At 42.7% G+C, this 24,763-nt stretch overlaps 1 pseudogene; it reads left to right on the top strand.

Annotated features, from left to right (window-relative positions):
• Window positions 1-5,372: 5,372 nt before the first annotated feature.
• Window positions 5,373-24,595, top strand: LOC132381827 (Ig heavy chain C region-like; annotated as a pseudogene).
• The last annotated feature ends 168 nt before the right edge of the window (window positions 24,596-24,763 follow it).

The raw sequence follows: 24,763 nt of genomic DNA, 5'->3' as shown, positions 1-24,763 counted from the left end.
TGCACATGAAGGGCTGGGCAGGGAAGGAGATTGGGGAGGGTTCCTGTCCCTGGAGTCAAAGCAATGTGCCAGTTTTCCATCACGAGGAAGGCGGAGGAAAGGCCGAGCGGACTTGGAGGTTAAGAGCGGCTTAGTGTTGGGCGACGAAATCAGGGCCGGAGCGATTCGCTGGGCAGCGTGCTCTTGGCCCAGGGCCTTTCCAGTCAGCGGTACCTGGGCCCCAGTGCGAAGTAGAATTAAAAACGCCTGCCCAGATACGAGGCAAGAACGGATTCCGCTCACTCTCCGCGATGGCCAGTCCGCTCTCCAGGGCGCCAGAGAATTTCGCTGTTCCGTCGTTGGGTCAATTTAAATCTTGGCCCAGACAGACTGACAAGATAGGGTATTAGTCGGAACGAGTGCCGATTTCGCTCGTTCTCCGCCATGGTCATCTCCATGGCGCTGAGGCTATGAAGACTGCTCCGGCTGCTGTGCTCCGTACCCGGTAATAAGATAAACTGATAAGCAAAGTTTTGGGTCTACTCCGGGGTTCGGATCTGAGGACTCATTTGTGGTTTAGAATGCTGTCGTGCGCTTCATTTGTTTGCATGTCGTGTATATATTTTTCGTGCTCTTGTGCACGGAGTATTGGTCTTTCGTTAATAAGAGAAAAACCCCAGATGCTGGAGTTCCAAGCAATACACAACACATGTCTTAATGAAGGGTCCCATGAAGCATCGACTGTTTCAATTTTTCCATTGATGCTACCTGGCCTGCCGAGTTCTCCAGCATTTTGTGTGTGTTGCTTGGTCTCTTTTTTAATGCTTATTCTTTCTTACTTTAAATTGTGTTCTTTCAGATTTCTTGCTTTGCGGCTACCAGGAAGCATGTAAATCTAAAGGATGTCTAATTTCTATATTCAACAAATGTACTTGAATATGAATATATATCGTAGGGCTCTGGGGGGGTGTGGCGAGGTCGAAGTGGGCCTGGTGGACAGCACGCCCCAGCATTTCTAGTGGCCAGAGCAATTTATTGTTCTTGTCTTAAAATGCTTTCGTGGGATTATGATGGGAAGTTCAAGTTCATTTATCGTTACATTTTAACTTGGGTTATATAGCTATTCGTATGTTTGTTTGTTTGTGGGTCACATTGACTGTAACTAGGGTGTGTAATAATGACCTCCACCACCAGTATGTTACTGGATGGTTCTTTCCTTGGGTCATACCGGCCAGTCTGTTTTTGTGTTTGTTGCAAGAAAGACGACTGATGAGTTAAAGGAGCAGTTCTTGTCTGTCACCGAATGCTCGTCATATTGGGGTCAGGAGCGGGATTAGAAATTGACGGCGAGATTGAAGATATACGACATCGGATGAAGCACCTTAGAACCCGGGGAATTGATCAAAGGACTGAGAAGTATGTCTACCCTGCTACTTCGGGCTGAAGATGGGGCGCCGACTCGGAGGGATGATCTGGGAACTGAGCATTATGCCTTCCCAAGGGACCCCGACGGGGCGAGCCTGTCCCGCAGGCTCTCAAACCCGGGAGACATGGCAGAGCACATCACCCAACTCCCTCCTGGAACGCACCGGGGAACGCAAGATACCACAGCAATGGGAAGACGGACAACATGGCAGTTACCACTGACGCCGCTAGAGGAAGAAGAGGACCAACAGTTTTCACGTTACATGGTCCTCCTTGAAGCTCCTCAGATATAATGCTACCAGCTGCCTGGAGCCTTTCCTGTTGCGTCAAATTTGCCGCATGGCACAATGTGCATCCCCATCAAAACGGCGGTGGACCTTGTCCTCGCACTGGATGGGGACGCCACGCGTGCCCTGCTCGACCTAACGACAGCTGAGCAGCATGACTATAGGGCTATCCAAGCGGCGCAGGAGCTGTGCTTCGGGTAGAGGCCATTGGAGGAAACAATGAGAGAAGAATTGGGCAGCAGATGGCGACTTTTAGAAGAAAGCCTGGAGGGCGTTTGCAGCTGATCTCCGCCACTATGCTCGTCATGGCTAACCCCAGTTCCCTTCCGCGGCCCAGGAAGTGTTTGCCCTTCACGCCTTCGGAAAGGCGCTCACGCCGGAGCGTCTTCGGCAGCATGTTACCCTGACATCACCATCATCGCTGGCAGAGGCAGAAGGGCGAAGCAACTTCACTCCCCCAAGGCATTCGTGTGTCACCCAGCCCGCAAAGAGCCTGGGCCTGTGTCGCCGAGGTGGAGGAGAAAACTGACGAAGAGAAGCCCGTGAGACAGTTCCGACCAGCACCGCTCAGGCCCCGTCGCGTGTTACGGAGCGGTCTCTGTTAAGGGTATGACGAGGCAAGCCACATGGCCTGGGATTGCTCCGCGCAGCGCCACGCCATAGCCCCTGCGCCGCTCGAAACCTTCAGCAGAAACCTTCGGCTGTCCCCTCTCCGGGTGGGACGTTTGGGTGAACAACAAGGCTTTTGTGTTGACTGCGTGGTAGGGGTTATCAGAGGTCTTGCGTTGGTGGACACGGTGTCAATCCTCACCATTATCTACCCAGGGTTCCTCGCAAAATGGCTCATCCACCTTGCCTGTGTGGACAGCCACGCCGGTCCAGCGGGCTACGGTTACTGGCAACTGTGCGGCGCCATGGGGGAAGAGATGGCTGCGCATTGCATTGGGGGAAAACACAATAGAACACGAGGTGCGTATGGCTGACATCCTGGAGTCCTGCCTCATTGGCCTGGACCTGATGTCCCGCTGATGGGCGCACGTGGATCTACTGGGGGCAGTACTCTACTTCGGCGCCGAATCCGTGATTCTCCGGCAGGGCACCTTCAGAAAGCGGACCCGGCGGGGGCGGCAAAATGCAACACGGTTTCACCGCGAACCGCCACAGTACAGCACACCGCGAGATGGCCCAAAGCAACACAGCGGTAAGCGCTGATGGTGGCGCTTCAGGTGGCAGCGATGAAGACTTCCCCACCATTGCCCTGCAGCTTCACAGCGAACAGCTGAGCGATCTTCTGCCGGCCCGATTAAAGGGATTGCTGAGCGTGGGACGATGGCCGGAGTTGGCAGAGGTCTCCACCCTAGATCCAGGCATTCAAGCCCTATTCTCTCAGTGGGCACGCTGGAGAAGCGGGACGGGCTGTTGTTCTGGCCGTGGCCACGGTGTTACGGTCCGTGCACGGGCTCCTGGAGAAGGTTATTTCTGGGTCGCAAAGTCGTTTGGGAACTTGCGAAAACGCTTCTATTGCGCCCTGCCAGTCTTTGCAATTGTCCCAATAAAATCAGCTGCTGAATTAAACGAGCTTAATGAGCTTTTTTTTCGTCTGTCATCATAGACCAAATGCTTGCCACTATATATATCATCAGTAACGTCGGAGGTCCTGGTACGGAACAACAATAGTCACGTACAGTACTTGAACCAGCGCCAACAATCAAGTAATACGCACTGTCTTCGGTAGACGACACAATCATGAATCCAAACGGCCAAGTCACCATAGATAACACGCGTCTTAATCTTCTGTACGAGTCTCCCTTGAATGGCCTTGTCGCATATCTCCCGAAAACCCACGTAGACATATTCTAACTCTCTACCTTCATCAATCATCTTCATCACCTCGAAACATTCAATACTGATACTAAGAGATGACCTGCCTCTCACAAAGCTATGCTGATGATCCCTAATTAGGCTCTGCTTTTCCAAATGCTCATGAATTATATTTCTAAGTATCCTCTGCATTAATTTCCCTAACACTGACAATAAGATCCACCAATCTATTATTTCCAGATTAACGCCATTTCCATTCCTGAACAAAGGAACCACATTGTCCCCTACAACAGCTGCTTCCCTCAGGGTGTGAGAAGATGAATACCCTGCCAACACCTATGTATCTTCTCTAGGACAGCGGACTGCTTACTGTACTGTTTACTATTTACCTGCGCTGCGCATTAGTACATACATTTTGAATTATAATTTGCTACCTTATTTTAGTATAATATTTTGCTTTTTTTGTACTGTGTGTGATATATGTTGTGTGGTTGCACCGTCGTCCAGAGGAACGTTGTTTCGTTTGGTTGTAAATATGTACACTCAAATGACAATAAACAAACATCAACTTGAACTTGTACAAATATGATGGTCATGGCACCAGCAATCACCGTTCTCGCCTTTCTCTAGAATACTTCAATAGGCCCTGCAAACACTTCAAGATGAATGATTTTAAAGATATTCCTAATCTCAAAATGTCCTGGCAAATTATCATGCTCCACTCTGGTCTCACTACCCGTTAATTCTCTCTCCTTGGTAAAAACCGATGCAAAGTACACTTTAGTACTGAACGCTCATAATCGCTCTCCAAAAGCATGCTTCCTATTTTATCCTTGAGTGGTTCTATACTCTGCCGAGTTACCTTAATCACTTGATGTATGTATCCTTCTTGCCAAAATATGGTTCTCTCTCTCTCACACTCTCCAAATTTTCATATCGAGTTCTTTACTGGCTTATTTATATTTTTTCAGTATCGCTGTTAGATTTTATTTCCCTAAACCTTAAGCATGCTTTTTTAATCATCTTGACTGGATTTGCCACGTCTGCCGCCATTCACTCTTCCTTATAGGTTACGTATTCCATTCAAATTAATTGCCCATCTTCTCCTTTTGACTTCTTTATGGAACGTGGTTCCAGTTTCCCATGTTGTTCGAATTTGACAAATCCCTTCACAATGAACAATCTGATACGATCTTCGTCCCTAAATCTATCTCCTTTCTGTCTTCTGATCAGAAATGACCCGGATTACTACCGTAAATTAGGCAGATCTGAGTTTTTATATCGTAATGCTTTCTGTCTAGTCGAGTTCCTCCTGTATCTTGTGTTTGGCTTTGCTACTGCCCACGCACATTGCAAGCAAAGTCACGAAACTACAAAATGAAAATAAACTTCGGCTCAGATTTTGTTACTACGACTGGCATCAGATTCATGTAGATTACCAATGGTGAATAGAGGAAGCAAGATAGGGAGACAGGGACATGCTCAGTTTGTCTGCGTCAATAGGAATAATCTTTAGCTAATCGTGGTGATAAACTGAATTGTTTTCAGAGTATTTTCTGTGTCATAATGACATTTAGATCTTTAACATATTTTTGCGGAGCTCTCACCATATAACAGAGCAAAGAGAAATACGTTCAGTACGATGGAAGGAAGCAATGAAGATCTTTCTTGAAATTTCTATCTATACATTCACGTTAATGCGTCATATATTTTACCGATGTAGTTATCGGATATAATGCATATCATTATCCAAGCTATAATCGTAGTGAGTGTGCCTTCATTCTGCATTATGCAAATGAGGCCAGGCTCGCAAGGCTTATAAAGTCTTTGCTTCTCCAGAGGGTTGCACAGACAGCCTGCGCTGGTGTCTCGAACCTTCTCTGTTTAAACAGGCTTTCTGGTCGTGAAGGAACGATGAATATTTTATGCGTTTCGATATTTTTAACCTGGTTGCCAAGTAAGTGCAGTTCAGTTTTAAAGAGAATAATGGTTACTGTCTTGCCGTTGCGTCCACAGATTTCATTTTATGTTAAATTCGGTGCTGCTTCAGATATGTGATTATTAAATATGTTTTCCTCCCTTCAGATGCCTTCAGTGCAAGGGTAGAACAGACACCAAGAGAAGCAACAAAACGACCAGGCGAAACTCTGACCATCAACTGTGTTTTAAGAGATACTAGCTATAGCCTGTATAGCACATCATGGTTCATCCAAAGACCGGGTCGATCTGGTTGGGAGAGGCTATCTATTGGAGGACGATATGCGGAATCAGTCAACAAGCCAGCAAAGTCCTTTTCCCTGAAGATCAGCAACCTAATGGCTGAAGACACAGCCACGTATTTTTGCAAAGCTCAAGAACACAGTAACGAAACTGAGCACACGCCAATTCAAAAAGTTTGAAAATCTTTCACGCGAGAATCTCTAACTGCTTCGTTCTTATGGAAAAGGAAATTACTGAGCAGTAGTTGATTCCCCTGTAGAGCAAATGTACACTAGTAGTAAGTTGGCAACAGTCACAATGCCGCTTATATCCAAGTGGACGCAGTTGGAGGTGCAGCGTCAGTATTCTCCCAGAGTTATGTAAATAGAGACCTTTTTGCTATTGAATCAACCACTGTGCCTATACTGTCACAGTGAAACAAAGCTCGGACTCCGCAATTCAAAAACCACTAATGCACTAAAGTCAATGTTAATCCGCTCCTGAACTGTACAATGCAGATATACAATGCATAAAACTGTACACTATTTTCGAAGGATTATTGGTTATAAAGTAAGTTGTATAGAATAATGCGAAATTAAGCTAGATTGTAATTGTAACCGCCGTGACCTCGGTTTCTTGTATTAATTTAGAAGGAACCTTTTAGTAGTGATATCAATGACTGTGTGTATGGGGTGTGCCACAGTGATGAATCTTCAGTCCCCTTCATGCAAAAATCACCTCGGCAATTATTAATGCAAAATTAATGCAAGATTTTCCTTTAGGGACAAAAACTGCTTTCAGACAAACATTCTTTATCTCTGCCAGAGACTGGTACACAAAGCACAGCCTTGCTCTATATGCCTGTGTAATTGTAGTTCATATGTGATCATCATATTAATAACAAAGCCTTGATATTATCTACCTGGCTGAGAGCTAGTATCGACGGGATTTAAACAGGCCAGTGCAACCATTTCAACCATGTCCCCTACCATCGTATCATGGGCGTATGGTATTATCTGACGGATTTATACGCTATTTCCAACAAGGAGGTTATTGTGCTCATGTGAACTGATGTGCCACTACTGTGACACAGTAGTCCAAGCCATAGCACAAACCTCCGAGACAGTTTTATTTTTTTAAGATCATCTATTTATAAATGGGATTACAAAATATGCCTTTACGTTCATGGATGTTACTCAACATAGTTTCTCAAACAACTCTGCTTCGCCTTTAGATTGAATTCTACCTACAGTCCCTGGTACTGAAACAGCGAAATTCCAGTTTTATTATCATGTGCGCTTACAGTGAACTGAATAAATACAGGAGCGAGTGAAACTGAAGGAAATGGAATATATTGGTCAGTCCTTTGTTCCTGTATTATTGTGGAAAGCCTCTGTCAACAATTCAGCTTTAATGATTACTTTTTGAATTGCGTTGAATAGGAAGTTAATCATTGTGTTATAATTACTACGATGGAGCTGGCACAAGGCTGACTGTGAAAGCTGGTAAGTGACTTTTTTTTAAATTATATGTGAGAAAGCACGTACTTTTCCCCGAAGTAAAATATAATTATATTCTCGTTTAAATGATGCAAACCGAAAAGGGCAATATGATAATGTCTTTTTGGAGTATAAGCATTTCATTAGAAACACGTTCATTGACTAAGACACCCCAGAAGAATTTAAGTACACGCTTTTATCCTCCCAAGATAATACTTTCGCTCGTTTAAAAAGACGAAAATTGAACTTGGAGTATTTTTACAAATTGAAGCGCACAAATTACCCCCGACCTGCTACACCCTAACCCCGTCCGATGGTTACTTTAAAGTGTTACCTGCTGTATTGATATAAGTGCGAGGTCCTCATATCCTTGCATATTTGAATGTGGATTTACTCCCCAATGGTCGCAGACCCAATTAGGGAAGAACTTTGAAGATTAAATAGGCTTCAGTTCAGATTAATAACTTGATACTTCGAGGGGCTGTTAAAACATACACTCGTTGCGAAAACAAAACTTGTCATTTAGCTGGAATGGAAGAAAAATGTCTTCTATTTAGAAACACATATCATGCTCTAACAAATCCATAGATTTAGTGAGCGCCGAGACGACCAGGAATAAACATATTTTCTGTTGTCAGAATCGTTGGACTTGTATAACTTTGGTTATATATTAGTGTTAATCGTCAGAATATTCAGGGAGGGCAGAGGTAGGCAAAAGGTCTGTACGCAAGGCGAGAAGAGATACTGAATGAAGGTCAACATAATCAATGTCTTCTTTGAAAGCAGAGCACAATAATATCAAGTCTCTACCATCTCGCTGAATGCTTTAGTCAATTGGCAGGGCGCTACATTTAATTAAAAGTTACACACCAGATCTTAATGAATGACATTCTAGATGTGTCAGTGTCGCTCAAGACACCAATTATAAAGGTTTACATTGTTAAACAGACCATGCTATGGTACAAAATATAAAACTGGCGTCATTGAAGCAGTATGCTAAAATATGTGTTCCAATGGAAACGTTTCTGCGAAACGGGTTTTAATTTTCATCAATCAATTGAATGATTACAAGAAGTTCCTTCCTAAAACAAACTCAAATGATAGCAAACCTCCGACACTATTATGGGATCCACAAATGTCAGGGAAGCAATTCGCAAAAATATCTATCACTCGTCCAATTTACTTGGTCCTATTGCTGTTTGTTTGCCTCATCTTTCTTAGTTTAAACATGCTGTTAAGCTCCTTTGCCCGAGCTTAGTCGTGTTTAAAAGTTCTCTGAAACTCGTTCTTAATGGATTTTTGTGGAAACCCAGTCCAATTCCACGTGTGCGTGTTTTTTTTTTTTTGTTAAATAGGCAAGTAAACTACATGATCTTTGTTTGTATATAGCGCTGTGGAGTATTACTCCGTCAGCCCGGCCCATGTTCTCCCAGATTAATGTCGATCATTCCCCCGGGTTTTGATCTCATTGGGAAAGGAACTTTTCAGACGTCAAGTACAGACTATTTCATGCACTTAACTGAGAAATTGGGAAGGAGTCAGCATTTGAGATGAGTACGAGAGGGTGAATGTATTAAATACTTAGATTCACCATCAACACCCTTTCTATTTTACTGTGCTATTTCCAATCGAAGGGAATCTGTTTTTCAGTCCAATAAAGTGCATTGGACTACTCTTTCACTTCACCTTCATCAGTTTTGTTGTAAGATCTATATCTCCCCTCCTTCTGTAATATGTGATTACCTTTTGCTTTGCATGTCCGCAACGTCCTCTGCATTAAGAAGTATGCCAATTTCCTCATTCTACATTTGAATAATTTCAACATTTGCAACACATTGTAAAAGAAAAGAATGCTTTACCTAATCTCTCTCCTAATCCCATATTTATACTCCATTTTCCTCCCACATCTGAAAGACGTTCAATTGGTTAGCTAATTGGCAACTCAATATTGTCCACAGTGCATAGAACAATGATAGAATATGGTGGACTGATGTGGTTGTGGGTAAAATACACGAAAATGGATTAATGTAGAATTATTGCACCTCATTTATGGAACCCTAGACTAACCATAGGACGATGTTCTAACTGTTATGACTTTGGTCTATAGAATTAAATGACAGTTCCTTGGAAACCCACACGGTCACGGGGAGAACAAGCAAGCTCCTTAGAGACAGCATCAAAATTGAACTTTGTACGCTAACTCTTCGAGTTGTGATAGAATTGCGCGAACGGCTAAGCTACTGTGTGTCTTGAACTTCTCCATCACTCTTTCCAATTATCCATGTTGCTTTCGCCAAAATATCTTTCAGACGAATTATAAACATTCTGGACCCAAACACCTATCCTGTGATTCCAGTGAGCAGCAATGCCCTATTACAATGTCAGCCATATTCCCAAGATGTCTGCTTAGGTTTAGTGGATTTGGGCATGCGCTGGAAATCTGGCGACAATTGCAGGCTGCCCAGCACCTTCTTGGCTCAATAGATTTGACGCAAACTGCTCATTTCAAGAGTTTGCTTCCATTTCATTCCATAAGGCCATAAGACCATAAGAGATAAGAACAGAATTAGGCCATCAAGCCCATCGCATCTGCTCCGTCATTTCATCATGACTGATCCAATTTTCCTCTCCTATTCAATCTCTTGTCTTCTCCCCGTACCTCTTCGTGTCCTGACCAATCAAGAATCTATCAACCACAGCTTTTAATATGCATAAAGACCTGGTCTCTACAGCTTCATGCGGCAAGAATTCCAGAGATTCAGCACTCTCCAGCTAAAGAAATTCCTCCTCATATCCGTTCTAAGAGGGCACCTGTCTATTCTGAGGTTGTGTACTCTGGTCTTAGACTCTCCTACTATAGGAAACATGCACCTCACATCCATTCTATCAAGGCCGTTCACCATTCGATAGGTAAAAATGAGGTCACGCCCCATTCTTCTGAATTCTAGCGAATCCTGGCACAGAGCCATTTAACATTCTTCATATGAGAAGCCAATCAATCCTAGAATCATTTTTGTGAACCTCCTATGAATCTTCTCCAGTTTTAACACATCCTTTTGAAGACAAGGGTCTCAGAATTGCTCATAATACTCCATCTGAGGCCTCACCAGTGTTTTATGAAGTTTCTGCATTACATCATTGCTTTTATATTCTAGTCCTCTTGAGATGGATGTGAACATCGTATTTCCTTCCTCAACATGTGTTCAACCTGCAAATTAATCTTTAGGGACAGGCACTCCCAAGTCACTTAGTGCCACAGTTTTTTTTTGTATTTTCTCCCCTTTTTCAAAATAGTTAAATTTTTCATTTCTTCTACCAAGCTGTATGACCATGAATTTCTCCACACTGTATTCCAACTGCCATTTGTTCCCCTGCCGATTCTCTTAATCTGTCTAGAGTCGCTCTGTGGCCCTTCTATTTCCTCAAAACTACTTACCTTTCTGCCCATCTTCGTATCATCTGCAAACGTTTCAACAAAACATTCAATTGCATTATTCAAATCACTGAAATATAACGTAAAACAGAATCGATCCCAACACTAGTGGAACACCACTAGTCAACGGCAACAAGACAGAAAAGGCTTGCTTTGCTTCCTGCCAAGCGGCCACTGCTTCCATGCTAGAATCTTCCTGTAATTCCGTCGGCTTTTAGCATGTTCAGCAGCGTCATGAGTGGCAGCTCGTCAAAGGCCTTCTGAAAATCCAAATACACAACATCAATCAACCATCGAATATGGAACAGCAAATTGTCTCTCGCAGTATAAAAATGGATCCTTAATTGGCAGAGTGGACTCGGAGAATTAAAGTTGTATTATGATCAATGTAGAAACATAAGAAACATAGAAAATAGGTGCAGGAGTAGGCCATTTAGCCCTTCGAGCCTGCACCGCCATTCAGTATGATGATGGCTGATCATCCAATTCAGAACCCTGTACCTGCCTTCTCTCCATACCCCCTGATCCCCTAAGCCACAAGGGCCATATCTAACTCCCTCTTAAATATAGCCAATGAACCGGCCTCAACTGTTTCCTGTGGCAGAGAATTCCACAGATTCACCACTCTCTGTGTGAAGAAGTTTCTCCTCATCTCGGTCATAAAAGGTTTCCCCTTTATCCTTAAACTATGAGCCCTCGTTTTGAACATCCCCAACATCGGGAACAATCTTCCTGCATTTAGCCTGTCCAATCCCTTTAGAATTGTATACGTTTCAATAAGATCCCTCCTCAATCTTCTAAATTTCAGCGAGTATAAGCCCAGTCGATCCAGTCTTTCTTAATTTGAAAGTACTGCCATCCCAGGAATCAATCTGGTGAACCTTCTTTGTACTCCCTCTATGGCAAGAATATCTTTCCTCAGATTAGGGGACCAAAACTGCACACAATACTGCAGGTGTGGTATCACCAAGGCCTTGCACAACTGCAGTAGAACCTCCCTGCTCTTGTACTCGAATCCTCTTGTTATGAATGCCAACATACCATTCGATTTTTTCACCGCCTGCCGTACCTGCATGCCCACATTCAATGACTGGTGTACAATGACACCCAGGTCTCGTTGCACCTCCCCTTTTCCTAATCGGCCACCATTCAGATATTAATCTGTTTTCCTGTTCTTGCTACCAAAGTGGATAACCTTACATTTATCCACATTAAATTGCATCTGCAATGATTTTTCCCACTCCTAAACTATCCAAGTCACCCTGCATCCTCTTAGCATCCTCCTCACAGCTAACACCTCCGCCCAGCTTCGTGTCATCCGCAAACTTGGAGATGCTGCATTTAATTCCCTCGTCTTAATCATTAATATATATTGTAAACAACTGTGGTCCCAGCACTGAGCCTTGCGGTAACCCAGTAGTCACTGCCTGCCATTCTGAAAAGGTCCCGTTTATTCCCACTCTTTGCTTCCTGTCTGCCAACCAATTCTCTATCTACATCAATACAATACCCCCAATACCGTGTGCTTTAAGTTTTCACAGTTATCTCCTGGGTGGGGCCTTCTCAAATGCCTTTTGAAAATCCAAATATACCACATCCACTAGTTCTCCCCAATCCACTCTACAAGTTATATCCTCAAAAAATTCTATAAGATTCGTCAGACATGATTTTCTTTTCAGAAATTCATGCTGTCTTTGTCCAATGATTTCACTGCTTTCCAAATGTGCTGTTGTCACATCTTTGATAACTGACTCTAGCATTTTCCCCACCACCGATGTGAAGCTAACCAGTCTATAATTCCCCCGTTTCTCTCCCCCCCTTTTTTAAAAAGTGGGGTTACATTAGCCACCCTCAAATCCTCAGGAACTAATCCAGAATCTAAAGAGTTTTGAAAAATTAACGCTAATGCATCCATTACTTCTTGGGCTACTTCCTTAAGCACTATGGGATGCAGACCATCTGGCCCTGGGGATTTAACTGCCTTTAATCCCTTCAATTTACCTAACACCACTTCCCTACTAACATGTATTTCCCACAGTTCCTCCATCTCACTTTACCCTCGGTCCCCTAATATTTCCGGAAAATTATTTATGTCTTCCTTACTGAAGACAAGACCAAAGTATTTATTCCAAAGTAGTCAGTCCTGACGAAGGGTCTTGGCCCGAAACGTCGACAGCGCTTCTCCCTATAGATGCTGCCTGGCCTGCTGTGTTATACTAGCATTTTGTGTGTGTTGTTGTTTGAATTTCCAGCATCTGAAGATTTACTCGTGTTTGCAAAGTAGTTATTCAATTGGTCTGCTATGTCCTTGTTTCCCATGATCAATTCACCTGTTTCTGACTATAAGGGACCTACGTTTTGTCGTAACAAATCTTTTTCTTTTCACATATCTATAAAAGGTTTTACAGTCAGTTTTTATGTTCCCTGCCAGCTTTCTCTCATATTCTTTTTTTCCCTTCCATAATTAATCCCTTTGTCCTCCTCTGCTGGACTCTGAATTTCTTCCAGACCCAGGTGTGCAGCCTTTTCTGGCTAATTTGTATGTTTCTTCTTTGGACTTGATACTATCCCTAATTTCCCTTGTCAGCCAAGGGTCCACTACCTTCCCTGGCTTATTCTTTTGCCAAACTGGGATGTACAATTGCTGTAGATCATCCATGCGATCTTTAAATGCTTGCCATTGCGTATCCACTGTCAACCCTTTAAGTATCATTTGCCAGTCTATCTTAGCCTCACGTCTCATACCTTCGAAGCGACACTTCTTTAAGTTCAGAACCTTTGTTTCTGAATTAACTATGTCACTCACCATCTTAATGAAGATTCTACCATATTATCCATCTTACACAGCAGGCCTCGCACGACAAGATTGTTAACTAACCCTTCCTCATTGCTCAATACCCAGTCTAGAATTGCGTGCTCTCTAGTTGGTTCCTCGACATGTTGGTTCAGAAAACCATCCCGCATGCATTCCAAGAAATGCTCTTCCTCAGCCCCCTTACAAATTTGGTTGACCTAATCTATATGTAGATTAAAGTCACCAATTATAACTGCTGTTTCTTTGTTGCACGCATTTCTAAGTTCTTGTTTAATGCCATCTCCATTCTCACTACTACTGTCAGGTGGCCTGTACACAACTCCCATCAGTGTTTTCTGCCCCTTAGTGTTATGCAGCTCTACCCATATAGATTCCACATTCTCCAGCTAATGTCCGTCCTTTCTATTATATTAATCTGATCACTAACTGGCAATGCTACCCCACTTCCTTTTCTTTCCTGTGTATCCCTCCTGAATATTGAATATCCCTGGATGTTGAGCTCCCATCCTTGGTCAACCTGGAGCCATGTCTGTGATCCCAACTATATCATATTCATTAATAACTATCGGCACAGTCAATTCATCCATCTTGTTACGAATGCTCCTTGCATTTACACACAGAGCCTCCAGGCTTGTTTTACGACATTCTTAGCCCTTATGCAATTATGTTGAAAAGTGGCCCTTTTTGATTTTTGCCCTGGATTCGCCTGCCTGCTACTTTTACTTTTTACGTTACTACTTTTTGCTTCTACTCTCATTTTACACCCCTCTGTCTCTCTTCACTTGTTCCCATCCCCCTGCTACATTAGTTTTAATCCTCCAGAACAGCAGGACTTCCATTACTTATTTCTATTTTCCTCTTCCTCGACCCTAACACCCTGGTTTCCTTCCCCTTGCCAACTCAGTTTAAACTCATGCTTAACTCATGTTATCAACTTATGTTATATATTGCCTGCTCTATCTGAGTAGATATACTGTCAACTTGCCATTGTTGATCCCCACACTTAGTGCACCTCAGCAATCATCAACAGCAACTTGCTGTTTGAGTAAAATGGAAATGTGCTGAAGTTGAAAGATAACTTTAGTCCTATTCAGGTAAACCTAGTCGAAAATTGTGCAGACTATAAAATACTATATACTGAAATATGGACAGACTGCTGACGTTTCAGATACGATTAACATTTAACAAGCCTACATATCATCATCATCATCATCGAATTTCAAAGTACATATACGTCATCATACACAACCCTGAAATTAAATTTCTTGCGGGCATTCTCAGCAAACACCACGAAACACAATAGAATCAAAGAAACCAGCACACATTTAGACGGACAGCCAAATGGGAAAAGACAAACTGTGCAAATCAAACAGTAAAAAAAAACGTAAAATAAATAAACAATAAATATCGTCAACATGAGACGAATATATATATATTTTTAAAACTGAGCCCATAGGTTATGGGAACAGTTCAACGTCTAGGGGAATGGAGTTGAGTGAAGGCATTCCTTCTGGTTCAAGAACCTGATATTGAAGGGGTAATATTTGATTCCGAACCAATTAGTTTGGGTACCTAGGCTTCTGTACCTCCCTCCTGATGGCGGCAGCGAGAAGAGAGCGTGGCCTGGAACCCCAGGGTCATTGAAGATAAATGCTGCATTCCTGCGACAGCGCGGCGTATAGATGGGCTTAATGGCGGGGAAGGTTGCATTCGTCATGAACTGTGGTGTATTCACGACCATGTTTTGCAAGATGTCCGTTCAACGGCATTGATATTTCCATATCAGACCGTAATGCAACCAGTCAGTATACCCTCCACGGCACTAACGCGTACGTTTGTCACGTTTTAGATGACATACCGGATATTTTCAAACTTTTAAGAGAGTAGTTGCGCTGCCGTGTTTTCTTTCTAGTGGCACTTACCAGCTGGACTCTGGATAGATCCTCTGAAATGAGAACGCAGAGGAATGTGAAGTTGCTAACTTTCTCCTCCTTTGACCCCTATGATGACCGGCTGATAGACCCGCGGTTTTCACCTCCTGTAGTCAATAATCAGCTCCTTGGTCTTGCTGACATTGAGTGAGAGATTTTATTCTGAAAGCTAGATTTAAAATCTCTCTCCTCTAGTCAATTCGTATGGCCAACGGCAGCTTTGATGCGACAAAGAATAATCAGGAGAAATTTCGAAGTACCATTCAAGGTATATAAAAATAAAATAACCTTAAGCTGTGATACCACTACGCTGAAGGAAATATTTCAGCTTCAGTCATCCCTTCAGCCAAAAGGTCTTAGAAATGCTAACGTAGCTCTTGACGTGTAGAGATTCCTATGACGCAAGGAATATTGTAGTTGTCTTATGCCTTACAGATTGTCAGAAGAACACCTTAAAATTGATCCAATCATTTCAAAGACTTTTGTTTTTGTTAATTTTAGCAAAACAGCCGACCCCGCCAAACGTCACTCTTGTCTATTCTGCAACTGCCGAACAAAAAGCACAGGGCTTTGTTGAATTGATTTGTCTCATGAGCGAATACCTACCTGGAAACATTGCAGTGACCTGGCAGAAAAACGGACAAGCCGTACAGTTCGGGTTTACCACCACTTCTTCCACTGAAAGTTCAGACAAAACGTTTACCTCAGCAAGTGTGCTCAAAGTGCCTCTAAACGAATGGGCCAGTGGTGCTGTGTACTCGTGTAGTGTATCCCACTCTGCAACCAGCAGCAACATCCGCAAAGAAATACGAGCTGAGTCAGGTAAGAATGAGTACCCAATCCATAGGTGCAGTATTTCCACTTTCCTCATAATTTGGTGGGCTGTAATGATCTACGGACAAAATTTAAAAATAGCCAGAGTACTGAAGATTGAGATACGTGTCAGTATTAAATTTGGATAAGGGAAAGATAGGAGTGTGATTTGGAATGTTTAGGCAGCAAACATTAAATATCAGAGGTAAGAATTACAAGAAAATCTTGTGAAATGTAGTCAGCAGACGTCATGGCGCATCAGTGAATATTGATTTCTGATCATGTTAATGCATCGAATAGAATTTGTATCTCTGAGATGATTCTATGGAATCCGGACATCTTAAAAAAATAAGCATAGGAAAGGGGCAGTAATATAAAATCCTCTGTGATCCCCGTAAACTTTCCATTTTAACAGCACGTTAATTTTTTCTGATATGTTATATCTGTGGCTGGTATCAGCATGCAATAATGAAAATGTTGCAAAAGAGACAAATGAAAGAAAGAAAGTAGTCGAGGCAACCACTTGACTTATCAAACAGTTAAACCTTGTGCTAAACTGGTCCATCATTCTTGCATCAATAGATTGAACACTGCATATTTATTCAGCATTTCTTCAAACCTAACATTCACTTCCACCTTCTATCTTCCTGTGTTCTGTCCTCCCTCAGTCAATCTCTCTGTCTCGCTGCATCCCATTGACTGCTCTGCCACAAGCCACTGCCCCTTCACCACGCCGGTGTTTTATCACGTCGTCCTTTCCGGGGATGTCCGACTGCATCTCTTTCTCTATCCTTCGCCACACTTATCTATGAATGACGATACGTTATTCATTTTCAACCATTTTCCTTTCTTTCAGAATAGAAGAGTAGCGTGCGGTCATGATCTGACCCAAAGATGCACGAAAAGACGACTTAAGCATGATTTAAATTGAACAAATTACATCTTAAGCTCTTAACGTGTAGCAGCTTATTACCATATTGAAATCCTTGCTAAACTTCAGATTCGTCATGAGTCCTCTCAATTATATCTTCTAGAATACGCATTATTTCTCAGAGATCCTACCGTTGAAGAAATGTGGATAAACAAAACTGCCACACTGGTGTGTGAAGTGATCGCCACGACTCCAGCTGGGGTTTCCATCTCTTGGTCAGTGGGTGAAACGGAACGGGCTGATGGTGTTGAAACAGAACAAGCAGCAAAGATCGGGAGCCAGTACGTGACAGTCAGCCGTTTGACCAGCAGCGTGACCGAGTGGGACAGCGGGGTAGAATACTCCTGCTCGGTGCAGGACAATCAATCAGCTGCTCCGTTATCAAAACGGACACGAACCGCAAAAGGTGGGTGCAATACCAACAATCACAATGTTGGTAAAAACGATAATCTGTTTTTAGATGCAGAAAGAGGAGCAGAAACTGCCAGGCCGCAGTATTCAGGGAAAACAGGCATGATGGTGAACGAGTTGCCCTCTGCTAGAATCATAATGTATAATCTTATTCAGGGGAAGACAGGTTTTCTGACAAATGGTGCACCGATAGCATTCCACCACCCAAGAGTTCGTCGAATGAAATGTTGAAAGCTTAGGGCCCGACAGCATTGGAACAGACCCTTCGGTCGACTGAATCCGAACCCGCTTCAACACTCATTCAAACATTTCCACTTCAATCTATTTTATTGTTTCGTAGCTTCAACAATTCCTCTCAGATTCTACTCTACTGAAGAGTAAGTTATGGTAAGTCGTCGTGGCTAGCACCGGCATGGTGTTCGATATGGAAATCGGAGAACCTAAAACAAAATGCGCACAGCCACACGGCAACTATATAAACTCCAGTAGTGCAGGTCAAGACCGAAACCAGGTTTCTGGAGACTTGCAACAGGCGTTCTAATAATTGTATCCTTCTACTACTCTTCTGAGAAGTTGAAGTCATAAAATCATACTGCACAGAAATACAGTTGGCCCTCCGAACCCAATGTTCAAAGATGTTTCATATCTAACTCAATCCAATTTTCAGCAACAGAAAAAAAATCTTTGAATGTCTTTACTATTTTAATGATCGTCTAAATGTTTTTTTCAAATGCAGTGAGTGTGTCCACTTCCAGCGTGATTAAAATATCAACAGTCTCGTTTGCACTAGCTTTCCTTAAGGTACCCTCTAAAGCTCTTCCCACTTAATTTAAGCATATGCCATCTTTGGATTTCATAGTCTAGACATACGAATGTTGTTGTCTACTTATCGTACCCATGTTGCTGATAATTTTGCAAGGTGTTGTAGGGTCACTACTCAGTTTCCTTCACTCCAGAAAAAAACAAGGCCAGCGATTCTAATTGCTCCCCATAACTGATGTTCTCCAACCCAGTTAACATACTGTTGTATCTCTTATGCACTGTTTACAGCGCAATGCCTTGCAACGAGACGACCAGATATTTAAAAATCTAGTGCACCAGCGTTTGGCAAATTTAAAGCAGAGCGTCTCAACTTTCATATGCTAATCTTGACCTGTGAAAGCAAGTATGCCGTGTTCCTTTGAAAACACCCTATCTACCGTTGCTGCTACTTTCAGGGAACCATGGACTTAAACCCCAATATCGCTCTGTTCATAAACATTCCTTAATAATGAAATATTTTCTATTCATGGCGTACCCCTTCTTCAGTTCCCAAACTGCATCGACACGCATTTCTCAATCTGCATCCGCAAAGTCTAACATTGTATTTGATCTGTATTGCCATAGCTTTTGATACACGTCATCGAAATTGAAAACACCACCGTTTACTCTTATCCATTAACTCAGAAATTATATTTTCTATATGCACATTCATATCGTTATATCACCAAGAACAAAGCTCTTAGAACCGTGGTACGCCGCTCGTGATACACTTCCGGGCAGAAAGTTATCACCACCATTATCCTTAACAGCTGACTAACAAGTAGACCGTTCACCATGGATCCTTAAACAACTTGCCCAGCGCATAGTTAGGAAACTTGTCCAACCTGTTTTGGAGATTAAGTCTGATTGACCTTCTCTTGCAGCCAAACCAGTGAAACCAGGGGTACGCCTCTTGTCCCCGTCTCCAGAGGAGGTTCAATCTGCGGGTATCGCTACGCTCACATGCATGATAACGGGATTCTACCCCGATGACATAACCGTTTTGTGGCAGAAGGACAGAGCCGCATTCTACTCTAACGCTACCAGCCTCCCAACTGCACTTCAACAGGACATGACCTTCAGCACGAGAAGCCTCCTTTACTTGACTGCAGACGACTGGAAGAAGGACGCAACATACACCTGTGTCGTCACGCACCCACCTTCACAATCTATTGTGAAAGCAAACATCAGCACCTCGAAAAGTAAGTACAATTTGTCAAAAGGCACGCATCCATTCCATGCTTTACTTCCCAGTCAAGAGATAAAACTACACAAAGGTCGGCAATGAGCAGATTGAAACGATTATTACTGTAGTACTTTATTAGTATCAGACCTCTCCGTCGGTCCGATAAGGTAACATATTTGAGCGTCAACTAAAATTAGTGTTATATAGTCGAATCTCTGTTGAACATGGGGAGACAAATTGAATTATAATGTTAAAGTACCTCACCAACAGGATCTCAATAGGTTAAAGCTGGAAGAACGTGTGCAAATATTAATTGATGAATGACAATATGAACGGAGCCCTTCTTGGCGTTTGTAATTATATTCTAATATCGTACACCAATGGACCACGCTTGTAAACAGGTTTGTTTAAAGTCAAGTGCAATATGATCAATAGATATGAATTAGCATATTAATAACTCGCAGGTGATAGAGTGGTGCTTTAGTGGTAAGTCTCCGACATGGCCGGCGTGAATAATTGGGTGAGAATCGTCCTCTGTAAGAAGTTATAGATCATCCTATAGAATACCTGGGTTTCCTCCTGGTACTCCGGTTTCCTTCCACAGTATAAAGACGTACCGGGTATTTGGTTAATTGGTCATTCTGAATTGTCCAGCGATTAGGACATGGTTATATCGGAGGTTGCTGGTGGTGTGGTCTGAATGGTCAGAAGGGCGTATGCTATATATATCTTTAAATAAGTAAGTAAGTAAGTAAGTAAGTAAGTAAATAAATAACTACATATTAAACAGATCGATAGATGGAGAGATAAATGTGAGCCCAACTAACTGGTGTTAAGTAAGTATTGAAATCTTCCACACCACTAGCGGCCATCCGACCAGGACACGTGAAACAACGTCTGAGTTGAAACTGTTCTCACATCCCTTCTTTTTTGAACTTATGTTACATTGAAATATTCGCATGCAAACCATTCCTCCGTGGAACAGAGAAATAGATATGCCACTCGGTGTGGAGAGTGATTCCTCATTTATGGCGAACTTATTTTTATCTCGCATGCTGTTGATGATGCTCGGACCTGATCTCACGACAACGTACAATGATATCCACGGATGTCTACGGGGACTGTTCATTCCACGCTGCAGGGAGTTCAGACTATCGCCGCTTTTACGGAAAAGCTGGAATGTAGTTTACAGGAAAATGCAAAGTCAACATATTTGCATCAATGGTTTGGACAATTAGATCCCATTATACAGCGAAGTGCAATACATTTACTTAGTGTTACAGCGCGGAGTAGGCCATTCCGGCCGTTCGAGGCACGTCGCCCGGGCAACTGCACAACGCTGGTTAACCCTATTCTAATCATGGGACAATTTACGATGACTAATTAACCTATCCTGTCGGTCTTTTGCCTGTGTGAGGAAAGTGGAGCATCCGGGACGACCAATACATTCCACGGGGAAGACTTAAAGACTTTTTGCAGAATGACACAGGCATTGACCAGCGAAATCCAGAACGCTCCGACCTGTAGTAACGTCGCTCTACTTCTGCGCTGCCTTGGCGTCGTGTTGTCGGTCGGAGTCATAAATTGCACGAAAGGAAACTATGAAAATCATTATACAGGCACAAGGACATCATTGTATTAGATTGTCAGTGCAGTTCTTAAATACCCTTCATGAACTTCATGAATGTTAACTCCTTTTCATGATAAGGACAGATGGTTGCTTCTGAATGCATATTGCTCAAATCTAATCACAACTCCTCATCAGATGAAACTGTTAACGTATTAATGGGGCATGATCTATGTGGCAAGGGACAATGGGATTTCTACGATTATTAGTTCCAGAAAGTAATTGCAACAACCTGCTCTTGATATTCAATTCTTTACGTAAAAGAGCACGCAGACCACGATGAACCCCAACACTTTTCAGATTTCGCCAATCACCTTTTCAGCTCTGAGCTTCATCCCACCCCTCCAGTCTTCTCCTATCATTTCCCATATCCCCCTCCCCTCACTACTTTCAAATCTCTTACTATCTTTACTTTCGGTTATTCCTGACGAAGGGTCTCGGCCCGAAACGTCGACAGCGGTACTCTCTAAAGATGCTGCCTGGCCTGCTGTTCCACCAGCATTTTGTGTGTATTGTTGTTTGAATTTCCAGATTCTGCAGATTTCCTCGCGCTTACTCATTAAATTCTACTGCAAAGCCTCTGCCAGTGATGTCTACACTGAAGAAGTTAAAATCTTCTCTTCGACGGGATTTCAGTGAAACCCTCTCTCGCCGCCCCTCATCTATAATTCCTTCGGCCCTTCAACTTTTCGATCATATTTTGACCCAGACCCGCTATTACAGTCATATATCCTTCTTTGTAACGTGGCTCCGCCGCCAACTGACTCCAGTTGGCTTCAGGATCCGTTTTCGAGCTTCTCAGTTTGGATCCTTTCCCTTCTCCAGCTCTGTATCACTTTCGCCAAACACCTTTCCATCTCTTAGCTTCATCCCACCCTCTCCGGTCTTCTCCTATCATTTCACATTTCCCCCTCCCCCCACTACTTTTAAATTTCTTACTATCTTTCCTTTTGGTCAGGCCTGACGAAGGGTCTCGGCCCGAAACGTCGACAGCGCTTCTCCCTATTGATGCTGCCTGGCCTGCTGTGTTCCATCAGCATTTTGTGTGTGTTGTTGTTTGAATTTCCAGCATCTCCAGATTTCCTCATGGTTGCACTACCGTTCTAATAATTTCTCCTAAGTTGATATCCTCACGTTTTCCACCTTACATTCAATCAGCTAAGTACTAGCAATTTATTTTCCTGTCCACACCCCTCTAAATTTTCCCGGAATCCTTCTCACAGATCACGATGCTGCCGAGCTTCTATTCCCAGCAAACAGACATATTACAGCATTTCCAATAGTTATATCATTGAAATAGACTAAGAGTAGCCGAGGCCCCAGTACCAATCGCTGCTTTTACGACCGTAAACTCTTATGTCAGTCGCTTCTGTTACATGATTGGTGTACGGTTTAACATGCACAAAATGGACTGCTCTTATTCACCTAAGCTGCTCTGACAGTATTTCCCTAACATTAGATATCATGATATCGTAAATATTGCAGCTGTAGGCTCAACATTGCAGTAGACTTTAGTAATTTTCAAAATCAATTATGTGGCAAGAGCTCGTTGTGAACACGTGGTTCTATTATATCTTGTGGCATGTGGTAACCTACACAGACAGTTTGGCCACTTCGGTTTCACTTTACTGGCACTTTTTCCTATTTCTAGTGGAGTTCCTCCAGCAAAATATTAAGGAAAGTATTGAGGAGATAGCAGTCAGTACTGGGTTCATAAATTGTTGCTGTACTGAACACACAACAGCGCTCTTATTAGGATTTATGGATATTTCATATTTTCTTTCCTTATTTTGAACAGCATTCCACTCTGTACATAATGGAGATAATGCTCTCAAACTTTGCAGTTTTTACGGAGTATAGCATTATTCTTAATTATCCTATTCGGTCAATTTGTTTCAACAATCACAATAGAAACTGAAAGACAAACGTTTTGCTCATTTTATGTGAATCTCTTCCGATGCAGCCACGTTCAGGCCAACGAGCCACGTTTTCCCTCAGTATTCTGTTGATCTGAGGGTGAACATTCGCATTCCCGAATGCAGCCACGGTTAAGTTCATGTCAATGTAATCTTTGCGCTGTGGTATAAATAAACGGGAGGATTATTTTGGATATCACCTAAAGAAGATAGAGGAATCAATCTGATAAGGCAGGAGGAATGGTATTAGCGAAGCAGAAAATAACAGAGAAATACATAGAAAGTGGGATTATGAGCTACTGTGGTCTGGTTACAGTTGATATAATCCACATCTCAAGTTTCATAAAATGAAAATAACCATTCACACTTTTTTGCCAGAAGACTGCCATGAGGCTGATATTAATGTCATCATAAAAAAGCCGTCCTTTGAAGAGATTTGGACGCTTCGGAGAGCAACCATTGTGTGCGAAGTGGTTTACACAGATTTAGAGAATGTCATAGTCTCCTGGCGAGTAAATGGAAGTCGAAGAATGAACGGAGTAGAGACTCGCGGCCCAGAGTGGAGGGGAAGTAAATCCGTCATCGTCACCAAACTGAAAGTCAGTGTGGAGGAGTGGAACAGTGGAACCGAATACCTCTGCTTCGTAGAAGACCGTGATCTGCCAACACCACTGACAATCGCCACCAAAAAAAACAAGGGTAAGCGCAATTAAACCCCGTGTTAAGGCCACAGAGTGCATTAAGTAAATTGTTGGACAGTGACATTTATGAACCAGTCAATAGAATGGTAAATAAAATCTCTAATCTTGAGGATTACTGAGTAATCTGCAAGTCACAGACGAAACTAACTTAACATAATTTTTTCTATTCCAGTTACTGAAGTGCAGCGTCCGAAAGTCTACCTCTTGTACCCAGCAGCTGAGGAGATTCAAGCCGAGGAAGCAGCTACCCTAATTTGCCTCGCGACCGGTTTTTATCCGGAAGATATATATGTCGGCTGGATGGCTAATGACACCCTTTTGCATTCGGGATACTCAATCCAGTTTAACAGCGATAAGGAAAACGGCTCTAACTCAGTCACCAGCAAACTGAGGATCAGCGCAGAAGATTGGGAGAAGGGAACCACCTATAGCTGTTTGGTTGGACATCCGTCACTACCAACAAATTTAGTCAGAAGTATTAATAAATCCCACGGTAAACCAACTTTAGTTAACGTGTCACTTGTACTAACTGACAACTTTAAATCGTGCGTCTAATTTTGCTTTATTCAATGACTAATACTTTGGAAGTACTTCTTGCTTACTGCGTAGCTCTTTGAGTTTTCGTTTTGCGGATTCACAGAAGACCACGCATAGTATTCACTCTTTAGATTATCGCACAAGTGAAATATTCCATTAATGTCATCTGTTCGGTAACATTGTGATGAGCTCTCGATAACATTAGAATGATTAGATAGATAGCAGGTAGTGATATATTCTGTATGCCACATTACTTTGAAATAAATTCAGAATGAAAACCTTTTACCTTCCAGGTGTGTTCTCTTATCTTTCCAACTAAGAGTAATCCATGACTCGGTTTTATATATTAGCTTCATTAATACATCTAGTATACTGCTATTTCCTTCCGACATGTTGCAAATATGGCAGGGAGACGGGGCAGGCAACGATGTAGGGGAAACTACTGAGGTTA

The sequence above is a fragment of the Hypanus sabinus genome, chromosome 26, assembly GCF_030144855.1.
Source record: "Hypanus sabinus isolate sHypSab1 chromosome 26, sHypSab1.hap1, whole genome shotgun sequence".
In the NCBI taxonomy this organism is placed as follows: domain Eukaryota; kingdom Metazoa; phylum Chordata; class Chondrichthyes; order Myliobatiformes; family Dasyatidae; genus Hypanus; species Hypanus sabinus.
The sequence above is the reverse complement of the archived record's forward strand: the minus strand, read 5'-3'. Positions and strand labels throughout refer to the sequence as shown.